Here is a 12,284-nt window from a genome sequence, read left to right as displayed (position 1 = left end):
CAGGATGACTTTGCAAAACCAAGGAACTCTGGAACTTTGTAGGCCGCATTTGGCCTCAGCTGAAGCTGTGTGACAGATGGCACTGGGAGGCAAGAAGCTTGGCTGAGCTCAGTTTGGCTGGCAAGCCTGGGTAGCGAGAAGTTGCTCAGACAGGCCAGAGGAATTCAAATATCTCCCTCATTGCCTTCTTGCCTCAGAGTCCAGCTTGACACTCACCTGTGTCAGAAAGTTTTCTTGGAGTAACCTCAATTCACAGCCACCTTCCCTTTTATTAGACTCCCAAAAGTTTAGCTATAAGATTTATACCAATTTCCAACTCTTACCTTTGTTTTTTTTTTGCTGTTAGGTGCTACCAAGTTGATTCTGACATGTGACCCCATGTGACAGAGTAGAACTTCCTATAGGGTTTTTTGACTGTAATCTTTATGGGAGCAGACTGCAAGGTCTTTCTCCCATGAAGTCACTGGGTGGGTTTGAACTGCCAACCTTTTGGTTAGCAGCCAAACACTTAACCAGTGCACCACCAAAGCTCTTTTCTCTTTCCTTTACATGTACTTCATGTCTTTGTTGCCTTGGTGTAGGGCAATTCTCTCAATGTTCAGTTGGATAATAAAACACTCCTTCTTTCGCCTATTGTTTAAGGGCAAGGGCTTTAGAGTTCAGTGGTTTGGGGTTCAATTCCGGGCCCTACTCCAGCTTTAAGACTTTGGGCAAGTGCTTAAATTTTTTTAGTCTGAGCATACATGTGAGTAAGAGCAAGCAAACCAAGGCACTTGACTAAAGTAAAATGGCTGCTTTAGCGTTTGAGGCCCTATTCTATCTTCCCTTTCTTTTAATATATAAACCCCTGACTTATTCTTTAAAGCCTGTGACTAAGTGTAAACCAAGGAAAGTTTTCTCCTTTTCTCTGTGGTTAAGCTGAGAGAATAACAATGAACTGTTTCACAGGAGCTATCAAGACCCTTCCTGAAACAATGTCTCAGGAAGAAGGCTTCGATACTGACTCTTGTCTAAGTCTCTTAGGCAACTGCTGACAGGAAAAACTTCACTTGAGCAAGCTGTTTCTAAGAGAGAAATGTCCTGTAGCCTTCCACCTCCTAGCCCCACTTCCAGTAGCGGGCCTTGTATTAATCTAAGCTTATAATGTTTTTATAATGTCCAATCAAAACAGTATAGCTCAAGTCCTTTGTTCTCACCCTTTAAAAGGTCTCCACATCTTTGCCATTTTGGAACCGTTTGTTCTCTCTGTAAAATTAGACGTTTTCCCTAGCCCTATTATGAACCTACAGTAAATCTCCTTGCTTTACTTTAACAGAGTAAGCATTTATTACTCTTAGATACACATCTAACAACAAGATCCAACAACAGCAACTATTATTAATTTTACTTGGATCTATTCCCTTTAAAAGTCTCAATCTTGGATTCTAGATTACTTAAAACTAAGATAGAAAATATTAGATACATTATTGTATCCCCCAGAAGATGGGAGATAGGTAATGGCTGGTCCAGTCCTACACAGAGAAGAAAGCTTTTGAAAGTGTTGTATAGATGTGTTTCCACCTAATAGAGCCAATCTTCTCCCTTCTATCTCCCAGATCTCACTATGTAGTAACATGCATTCTCTAAACAAGTGGAACCAAATGGGGAACCACTCCTCCATGGTTCCTGGAGTCAAGATCAGCTTTGTGTTTTGGGTCAGACAAGTCTACTAGTTACCTTAGTTTTACAGACCAGTGGGAGGGGGAGCAATGGACCTGAGTTCCAAAGAGGGCTGCAAAATACTACAGTCAGGAAATATTCGGAAAATTGATTATTTGTTGGTACAACCAAAAGGACCAGACGAAAGTTTTTATGTGAATGTATAGCATTTAATGGTATTCCATCTTGAGGAAATACAGAGTCACACAGGTTGTGCATTATACAACCTTCTGTGGTGGTGGTCCCGGGAATATTGCCAGAGCAATAATTTGGACACAAAGGAAAATTTCCAAGTTTTTCTGTTTATCAGATTTGTTCGAATTCATGTGAATATTAGGACTTTTGTAATTAATATTATCACTGTGTAGCAACAAGTCCTGAATTTTTATCTTAAGAAACTCTTCAACGTCTGCTTACAAAATTAAATTATATATACACACATACATATAAACACTAAGTGTCATATATATATAACATAAATATATATATAAATGCATATGTTGTTAATTGCTGTCAAGTCAACTGTGACTCACAGGCGACAGAGCTAAATGTTGCCCAGTCCTGCACCATCTTCATGATCATTGGTATGCTTTAGTCTGTTGTTGCAGCCACTATGTATTTTGAGTGTTTTCCAGCCTGGGGAGCTCATCTTCCATCACTATATCAGAAAGTATTCTATTGTCATCCATAGAATTTTGATTGACTAATTCTCAAAAGTAGATGATCAGTCCTTTCTTCTTTGTCTGTCTAGTGTGAAGCTCTGCTGAAACCAGCCCACCATGGGTGACCCTGCTGGTGTTTGAAATACTGATGGCAAAGCTTCCAGCACCACAGCAACAGGCAAGTCACCACAGTACAATGAGCTGACAGACAGTGATGGATGTATCTACATATATATCTATGTCTACGTATCTATATGTTGTTAGGTGCCTGCCTTAGGCTGTGTTCTTTAGAGAAGCAAAAACAGTTAATAGTATATATATATATGTGTCTATCAAGGAAACTGCTCATGTGATTGTAGAGGCTGGAATGTCCCAGGGTGGAGGCTTCTCCTGATTCACGTAGCTACAGGGGCTGGCAGACCCAAACTCAGTAGGTCATAGAGCCGGGCTTTTGCTCACAGACTGTGAAGATCAATGAATCTCAAGATTGGCAGGCAATCTGGTAGCTCAAGTCCCAAGAATCAGAGATCAGTAGAACAGGAGCTAGCTGTAGGATCCAGATCAGGCAAAAGCCAGAATATCTACTTATATTCAGATGCAGGCCACGCACCCAAGGAAACTCCCTTTCAATTGATTGGCTACTCACAGCAAATCCCATCATGGGGATGATCACATATAAACACTGAGAATCATTGCCCAGCCAAGTCGACACACAGTCTTAACCATCACAGTGTCATCAGGTCAGTTCTGACTCATAGTGACCCTATGTGTGTTAGAACGAAATACTGCCTGGTCCTCACAGTTATTGCTATGTTTGAGCCCATTGTTGGAGCCACCATGTCAATCCATCACGTTGAGCATCTTCCTCTTTTTCATTGACCCTCTACTTTACCAAGCATGATGTCCTTCTCCAGGGACTAGTCCCTCCTGATAACATGTCCAAAGTACATGAGACTAAGTCTTGTCATCCTTGCTTCCAAGGAGCACTCTGGCTATTCTCCCAAGACAGACTTGCTTGTTCTTCTGGTTGCCCACAGCATAATTCAAAGGCATCAATTCTTTCATCTTCCTTATACGTTGTCCAGCTTTCACATGTATATGAGGCAATTGAAAATACTGTGGCTTGGGCCAGGTGCATCTTAGTCCTCAAAGTGACATCTTTGCTTTTTAACACTTTAAAGAGGTCTTTTGGAGCAGATTTGTCCAATGCAATGCACAGTTTGATTTCTTGAATGCTGCTTCCATGGGCATTGATTGTAGATCCAAGTCAAGTGAAATCCTTGATGTTGCTTATTGGTTCAGTTGTGAGGATCTTTGTTTTCTTTTTGTATACATACACGCACACACCAAGTGCCATATATATATATACACATATATAACATATATATACCTATTTTTACCCATTGTTGTTGAGTACATTCTGACTCATAGTGACCCTATAGGATAGAGTAGAACTGCCCCATAGGGTTTCCAAGGACCATCTGGTGGATTTGAACTGCCAACCTTTTCAATAGCAACCAAGCTCTTAACCACTATGCCACTGGGGTTTCCATATATATATACGTGTAGATAGATAGATGATAGACAGACAGATAACATAGGTAGATGGACAGATAGGTAGATGATAGATAGATAGATAATAGATAGATAGATGATAGATAGATAGGTAGATAGATGATAGATAGATAGATAGATAGATAGATAGATAGATAGATAGATAGATAGATAGATAGATAGATAGATAGATAGATGATAGACAGACAGACAGATAGATAGATAGATGGATGGATGACATGTAGCACAGTGCCTGGTACATTATGAGTGCTCAGAAAAATGTTAGGTATTGTTATTATTATTGTTAAAATGTAATATGTATCACTGATTCTGTCATATATGATATGTATCACTGATTCTGTCATATATGATATATGGTTCCTTTAAATGCTTATGAACCTAATCAAATCATTCTTGTACCCTCACTTATTCTTTTATCAATACACTAACTCTACACATATTACCAGTTATTTCTACAAACCAGATGTGAGCCAGCCTCCGTCATCAATGCTAGCCCACCAGCCTTGGGCTAGCCTATTGTCATGGGTTGAATTATGTCCCCTCAAAAATGTGTGTATCAACTTGATTAGGCCATGATTCCCAGTATTGTATGGTTATCCTCCATTTTGTGATTGTGATTTTATGTTGAGAGGATTAGAGTGGGATTGTAATACCACCCTTACTGAGGTCACCTCCCTGATCCAAATAAAGGAAGTTTCCCTGGGGTGTGGCTTGCACCACCTTTTATCTCTCAAGAGATGAAAGGAAAGGGAAGCAAGTAGAGAGTTGGGAACCTCATACCACCAAGAAAGCAGCAGCTTCATTTGGACCTGAGATGCTCCCAGATCAAGAGAAGTTGGATGACAAGGGCCTTCCTCCAGAGCTGACAGAGAGAGAAAGCCTTCCCCTGGAGCCGGTACCCTGAATTTGGACTTCTAGCCTACTGCACAATGAGAGAATAAGCTTCTCTGTGTTAAAGCCATCCGAAACTCTGGTGGTGTAGTAGTTAAGTGCTATGGCTGCTAACCAAAGGGTCTGCAGTTTGAATCCACCAGGTGCTCCTTGGAAACTCTATGGGGCAGTTCTACCCTGTCCTATAGGGTTGCTATGAGTTGGAATCGACTCGACGGCGCTGGCTTTGGTTTTTTTTTTTTTGGTACCGGTGCTATTTCTGTTATAGCAGCACTAGATGACCAAGACAATAATGTTATGGTGACTCCCTATGTATAATTTTTCAGAAGTAGAATGCCAGGCCTTTCTTCTGAGGTAGATTTGGGTGGACTTGAACCTTCAGTCTTTTGGTTAGCAGCCGAGTGTGACTGTTTGCACCACCCAAGGATTCCAAAACAGCCTTACTTTCTTCATTTTCTGTATTTGCCTGTTGGCTAACCTGCTAAATGCTACTACAGCATTTGGGGGTAGACCAGGAGAGGTGTTTGTTGGGCTGTAGCTGGTAATGACTCTGTACCACAAGTCTGATTGAGTAGCTGAGAGCAGTTATCAGACACACTAATAAGTCTTCAGCTGCCTTCGCTACTTAGATTGTATGGCTGGAGGCACAGCTTCTAAGTAGTTTTCTCTTTGCAGTCCCCCCCAGCGCCCCCACCCCTCCACTGGGGCTTTAACATCAAAATACAAGCCATAGAAAATCAAACAGAGCAGGATTTACATGTTCTGGAATCAAGACTCTGTTGTTCCTATTTTACTTACTTCACTCAAAGGACTAGTGTTTTGATGAGTATCTCTCTGAACAGTTGGAGCACCCGTATAAATTATTGCTCTACAGCTTTAAAGGAAAAGAGTTCTATTTTACCCAGCTCTAATTACATAAATTGTTATATAAACAGATGTCTCTTACACCAAAGTCTACCATGCTTGGGAACTAAAAATTTTCTGAGTTCATGTGCCTTTGGGCTAAAAGAAACATCCCTTGATCTTACCAAGGAACTTTGTATACTGTCAGGTTATAAGCAGAAGGGCAGTCGTCAATCAGGCCCCTTTGCCTTCATGCCCCACGGAGGAGAGAGAGACCCAGAAGGAATGAGAGACTGCATCCTCTCTGTTCAATCCCTAGTGGAACTCTTCATCTTGGTTAAGTGAATTCCTTCTCCTAATGTACACACGTCTCCCAATGGCTCCCCTGTAACCGTGATGAACGTCAAAATTTGGAAGATTTTTCTCTTCAGAATTTTATTTGATCCTCATGAAATCATCATGCAATAGAGAAGTTGTAGTCTTCCATCAGGGAAAGACTCATATCTCACCGCCACTAAGCTACCAATCATTCATACATGCATGCAACAAATATTTCTGAGTTTCTGCTATGTGCCAGAGGTCCCTGGGTGGAGCAGTTTGTGCTTGACTACTAACCAAAAGGTTGTCTGTTCAAACCCACCCAGTGGTACTGTGGAAAAAAATCCTGGCAATTGGCTTCCATAAAGATTACAGCTAAGAAAACTCTATGGAGCACAGTTCTACTCTGTAACACTTGGGGTTGCCATGAGTCAGAATCAACTGAATGGCAATGGGTTTGGTATTTATTTTCTATGTGTAAGGCACTGAGTTTATGCTCATACATACCGAAGAATGAAAACAGACCTGTATGCTGTCCTCAAGAAACTTATAGTCTAGTGGAGGAGACAGACATTAATGAGTTAATGATAAAAGTTGATCGTGATACACCTTGGTGAGGTTATGATTCAAAGTATAGTAATTATGAGAGTATATAAAACAAGTGCTAAGAAGGATCCCTTCAGGAAAGGGATTTTGAGGTTAATCTGAATAATGCCTATTGTTTAACTCAGGCAGAGAAAGCAAAGGGAACGGCCTGTGTTAGGAAAAAAGATGGTATGCTTTGCAATCCTGAAAAAGGCCAACTTGGCCAGAACTCAGAGAGACAGGAGGCCCTGGGTAAGATGGGAAAGGAGACAGCGACACGGTGTCAGATTGTAAAAAGCTTTGTGTGCCACGTTGATTTTTTTTTTCTTCATCCTGAGAGCAATGTGAGAATACTGTAAATGTTATTCAGAGGAGACACATGGTCAGATTTCTCCCTTTAAAAGTTTGCATTGCATTGCCATCAAGTTGAATAGACTCATGGCGATCCTTATAAGACAGAGTAGACCTGCCCCTATAGGGTTTCTAAGCCCTGTAATTTTTATGGAAGCAGACTGCCACAGCTTTCTCCCACTGAGTGGCTGGGTGCTTTTGAACCACTGACATTTTGGTGAGCAGCTGCGCTTAACCCCTTTATCACCAGGGCTCCACCAGGGCTTTTGAAATTTAAGTCTGCCTATAATGTGAGGAATCAGTCAGAGGGGTCAAAAGTAGATGGGAGAGACCAGTTAGGGGGCATTCTGCAAGCAGTCTGTGGAAGGAAGGGCTGGAGTTTGACCTAAGGTCTTGGCAGTGGGAGTAAAGGGAAGCAGACGGACTTTAAAGATATTTAGAAGATAAAATTTAGAAGGTGAGTATCATTGGAATCACCTCAAATACTTTGGCAGAATTCTCTTTGGAGGTGCTTCCTCCCCCTACCCCCCGCCACACCCAACCCACAGGTAGTATCCTTTAGCTTTATCTCTTGGGGCAATCCCTCAGTAACAGCCTATTTGGCACCTTAAGCACTGGCTGCAGCTGCTGTCCTGGTCCCCAGGTTAGTAAACTCTTAGAGATTCTGACCCTACCCAAGACTCACAGGCATAAAATTTCTTAGCTTCATGGTCCTAAACTAGTAAACTTTTCTGTATCTCATCCTATCCTTTTCTCTAATCTCAGAGGCATAAATGTCCCTTTACTTGCTCAGGGTTAACCTGGGCCACTGTGTTCTGGGCCTCTTCCTCACTCCCTCTGCTCTGGGGCCAATGCCTCACTCCGTGTAGCCTCACTCCATCTTTCATAATCGTTTTCATCCCTGCCTACCTCCTTCCCAGCAGCTTATAATTCAATACCTTCTCTTTCTGAACTGCCTTGTGGTTCCTGCCCTTCTCACTGCTGCTGCCAGCCAAGGCCAAGAGTCCACACTTTCTGTTCCACTCTCTTGCCTCACTACTCACTATTGCTCAACTCCTTACCACCTCACCAATGACCTCATGGGTCCCAAACCTGGTTTATAATCCTCAGAACACATTTTAGAATAATCTCTCAGCAGCATTTGAAGTTATAAACTATCTCTTTTTAAAACTCATCTTTGGTTTTTCATGACACCACTCCCTCCTGGTTCTCCTCTCTTCTCTCTGATCATTCCATCTCAGGTTTATATGTTTGTCTAAAAAAAAAAAAAAAAAAATTTTTTTTTTTTTTGGTCTATTACAGCTTTATTCATTAGCCCAAGGCCGGATACCAGGCAACTTTCTCTTCTCATACTGTATCATGTGCTGGGGTCCTTATGGCTGGCTCCACTGGCTTTGACTACCACCCATATGCTGGTACCCTAGAAAGGCATCCCTTATCATTAATGCCAGTCTTTTTTTTTTTTCTTTAATACCATGAACCAAACACCTGTGCCTGAATATGAAAAATAAATAAACAAGCAAAAACCAAGACTAGAAACTCTATGCCATATATTTAAGTAATTATATGAAATGAGCTACCCTAGTCCTTACCAGTGGATACGTTCAAGTGGAGTATGACAACCACTTCTTGGGGATATTGCAAAGAGAATGCAAACACTCAAGGGGGTGGAATGAAATTAAATCACTTAGAACCTAAGATGTGATGATTCAACTGTTTTGTGTCCACATATTTATTTGTATTAATCCTCTGAGCAATCTGAGAGTTAAATACTTTATCCATCTTTGTTATATGACAAAATAGGAGTAAGATAATTAATTTCTTTGCTCATGATCACATGGCAGAATATGAGAGGCATAGCTGAGATTTGAAGATCTTACCTTCTGACTCTAAGCCTCATACCTTTCATATAACCCATGATTCTTTGATATGTGTGAATGTTATTTCTTCCACAGTACTGTGAACATAGATTTATTTTCTTAACCCCCTAGAGTACCTAGTCACTCTACTAAGTGCATATGTAGATCTAGGTTTCATGGGAAAGAAAGCTTATAAAAATTTGGGGGTGATCTTTCAGAAAAATAGTACAAAATTATTAAGATACTTCCTAAAACTTTGGCAGTGACCAATGAATTTGGAGCGCATCCTGACTTAAGTCTCCTTTGTCCCTGACTTAATGTATCTCAAGACTAAACACTTGCTACTTAAACATGGTTTTCTGTTTCCCTAATCATTACTGAAAACATCATTTATTATTTAAAATTAACCATTTTCAGCCCTTTCTAATTAGTGAGGGTTTCCATAGGAAACAGCCTATTCATCTATAAGCTGAACTCATTTAGTGGTATGCAAAACTGAATTTTAACACATTTGATTTATTTTTAAAATTTATAAAAATTTAAAATTTTGCATGGCCTTATAAAGGGATAGTCTTTTCATTAGTGTAGCTTCTCGTTACTGGGTGTATATAACCCAAACCAGTGCTGTCGAGTTGATTCTGACTCATAGCATATATAGATACCTTGACAACAATTAGAGATGAGGGATTTGGTCATGGTGTTAGCCAGAATGCCATAAAAGAATAAGAAAGCACAAAGCAGAGATATTATTTAGAAGCTGGAGTCTTCAAGACAGTTGCATGAAAATACGTGCCCAGGCACTTGTATTTACCATTACAACTTGTTCTTGACTAATATGGGGTTGCTCGCTTTTCTCCAGAGTTCTGATCCAAAATCACTGGAAAATATAGCAGCAATTTTTTATCCATGGGTGAGTCACTTCTTTATCAAAATGAGGCCCTTTTAGTCATCATGTTTAGGTTAGAGAATGAATGAAATAATACCAACAGCTATATTTCAGTCTTCAGGGAAACAGGGGGTGGAGGATTCTTTTACCTCTTTAAATTCCACCCTAAAAAATAAGAGGCTAAAAAAAACATTACCTGAGTTTTCAGTTTTGCTTTAAAGGGGGAAAAAAATTAGCTTTGTCCTAGAAGGAGGTAGGAACTTTCTTCCATTTATAGCTTACTGAAGCTTGAGAGAGCTGTCTGTGTTTATGCAGAGCTAACCAATGCTGGAGAAGCTGGAACATGTACTGGCTGGCCGCTTGGCAAATATGCCATCTATCATGAGGGTTCACACATCAGGTAGTAGATTTAACTGGATTATTTTCAAAGCTACTTTAGGAGACTGGGGTTTGAACACTACTAAGAGACACTGCTTTGATTTTAAAAGAAAAGGAAAGAAACTTTGATGAGCTTATGCTTTTCACTGTTCTCTAATTGACAGTTTTTATTGTGCCAGTACAGTACCAATATATAGCAAATACACGGAAGAGGGTTATGTTAGCTAAGAGAATTAGACATCCTAAGGTATGTGTCATGACAACGAACACTGTTTCATTTCTTATGGAGTGGTCCATGCATTTCCAAATAACCCATTCAGCTATCACTTTAATAGTTTTCACTCTTACAGTTTCTACTCTTTCACACTTGCCCTTGAAATGATTCTTTAAAACACCTCAAAAAGAAGAAAGAATAGCTATAATTTAGGACATAAATAATCAATGAAATGAAACGAGGAGTACGGACAAGTGAAAAATGGTGAGTTGAAAGCTGACTCTAGTTGTTAATGCTGATTTGAACCAAAAAGATTCATAAAGCTAAATGGTTTCTCCTTGTGTTTTCTGTCATGTGGCTTCAGTGAATTTCTGCTTTCAAGCTGAGTGTCGCTGTTTTTCTGTGCAAAGCCTTTTCTTCAACTGCGTGTAGGGTTTTCATGCTTTATGCCTACTGATGCACCAGAGCTCCTCATTTTGTCCCAGAAAAGGTATGTTTAATGCAATACTCTTCACTTTACAGTAGCAACGATTGCTTTTATTTAAATAAACAGAGCCTCTTTACTGGGACCAGCGAACCACAATCATATATACTGCCTTTTAACAGGCTTTATTGTCACCTGCACACTGTAATGGAAAGTAGATCAAACAGAAAAAGTGAGCATGAGCTCCATTTCAAAAATTAGTATACATTCCAAGCCTTAACAGTGAACTTTATTATATCAACTATGCAGAAGATATTTTCAGATTTCTCAGTTATATTTTTCCACCATGATTTTTTTTAAGACTCCGTGTCAAAGCTGGGAAAAATTACTGGATATATTCTGTTAAATAATGATGTTATTGGCTATTATTACCTCATCTAACAGTGCTACTTAAAACTGCAGTGAATCTGAAATTATCATTTGTAAATTCTGCACTGCTTCATTTTCCAAGATGTAAATGTGCACACATGAAATGGAGGAACTCTCTCAGTTGGATGCTCATACTTCCCCTGAGAGAAAGAAGAAGAGAAGCTTGTTCATCAGCTGCTTACGGTGCCTCTCCTCACAGGGAGTTGTAGATGGTGCTCTCGAGATTGGGCACTAGAGTTGCCTCTGGGCCCTTGTTTGATTACCTCAGTGAATGGCCATTCACTTAATCTTGGGGCGGTTACAAGGCAGGAGAGCTGATACTAGGAATTCTTCATTTATCCACACAACTTTGGGGGAGTAAGAGCCCTGGTGGCATAGTGGTTAAGAGCTCAGCTGCTAACCAAAAGATCAGTAGTTCAAATCCATCAGCCGCTCCTTGGAAACCCTGTGGGCAGTTCTACTGTGTCCTGTAGGGTCGATATTAGTCAGAACCAACTTGTCAGCACCTAACAACAACAACGATGAGATTGGTTCCAGAGTATGAATACTCTTATCTTCCAGCAGAAGCAAATGCAATTTCTCTCTTGGCCGTGCATCCCCCATTTAGAACTATAGGTCTCCCATATATTAAAAATATCCAAATATGAGCTCATAATCAAAGATCACCAAATAGACGAGGAAGTAAGCTACCATGAGTAAGAGTTGGGAGAAATAATTGCCAACATATTTAAACCTGGAAAGACCTATGATTGGAAATTAACAAATTTAGAATATAAAATGATCGTAAAAAAAAATGATCATATAAGATATAAATAAACACAGGATGGAATCACAAAATTAAGCAAATAACAATAAACTATCAAAACTTTTCAGGTAGAATCGGAAAGGTTTAATTAATCAAGATGTTTACAATTTCTATATGTGTATGTGTCAATGAAGTAGCCACAAGATATCTTAAGCAAAAAAAGGATGAAACTACAGGGAGAAATGGACAAATCCTCCATTACTGGGAGACTTCAAACTACCTCTATTAATAGACACATTGTGACCCTAATACTTCACAACATTTTTTCTCCTTTTCAAAATAGGTGATTGAGAGCTTGACATAACTAACGCCATGATGAACCTGTAAGTTTTTTTCTGCCTGCCTTCTCCTTTCTGCATTATTCTG

The sequence above is a fragment of the Loxodonta africana genome, chromosome 1 (genome assembly GCF_030014295.1).
Source record: "Loxodonta africana isolate mLoxAfr1 chromosome 1, mLoxAfr1.hap2, whole genome shotgun sequence".
NCBI lineage: Eukaryota > Metazoa > Chordata > Mammalia > Proboscidea > Elephantidae > Loxodonta > Loxodonta africana.
The sequence above is the reverse complement of the archived record's forward strand: the minus strand, read 5'-3'. Positions refer to the sequence as shown.